Raw genomic sequence first — 665 nt, 5'->3', positions numbered from 1 at the left:
CAGCAAGGGAAAAACAACAAATAACACACAAGGGAATTCCCATAAGGATAACAGCTGATCTTTCAATAGAAACTCTTCAAGCCAGGAGGGAATGGCAAGACATACTTAAAATGATGAAAGAAAATAACCTACAGCCCAGATTATTGTACCCAGCAAGGATTTCATTCAAGTATGAAGGAGAAATCAAAAGCTTCTCAGACAAGCAAAAGCTGAGAGAATTCTGCACCACCAAACCAGCTCTCCAACAAATACTAAAGGATATTCTCTAGACAGGAAACACAAAAATGGTGTATAAATTCGAACCCCAAACAATAAAGTAAATGGCAACGGGATGATACCTATCAGTAATTACCTTAAACGTAAATGGGTTGAATGCCCCAACCAAAAGACAAAGACTGGCTGAATGGATACAAAAACAAGACCCCTACATATGTTGTCTACAGGAGACCCACCTCAAAACAGGGGACACATACAGACTGAAAGTGAAGGGCTGGAAAAAGATTTTCCATGCAAATAGGGACCAAAAGAAAGCAGGAGTAGCAATACTCATATCAGATAAAATAGACTTTAAAACAAAGGCTGTGAAAAGAGACAAAGAAGGTCACTACATAATGATCAAAGGATCAATCCAAGAAGAAGATATAACAATTATAAATATATATGCA

Source organism: Bison bison, unplaced genomic scaffold (genome assembly GCF_000754665.1).
Source record: "Bison bison bison isolate TAMUID 2011002044 unplaced genomic scaffold, Bison_UMD1.0 scf7180017864498, whole genome shotgun sequence".
Taxonomy (NCBI): Eukaryota; Metazoa; Chordata; class Mammalia; order Artiodactyla; family Bovidae; genus Bison; species Bison bison.
This window is presented reverse-complemented; position numbering follows the sequence as displayed.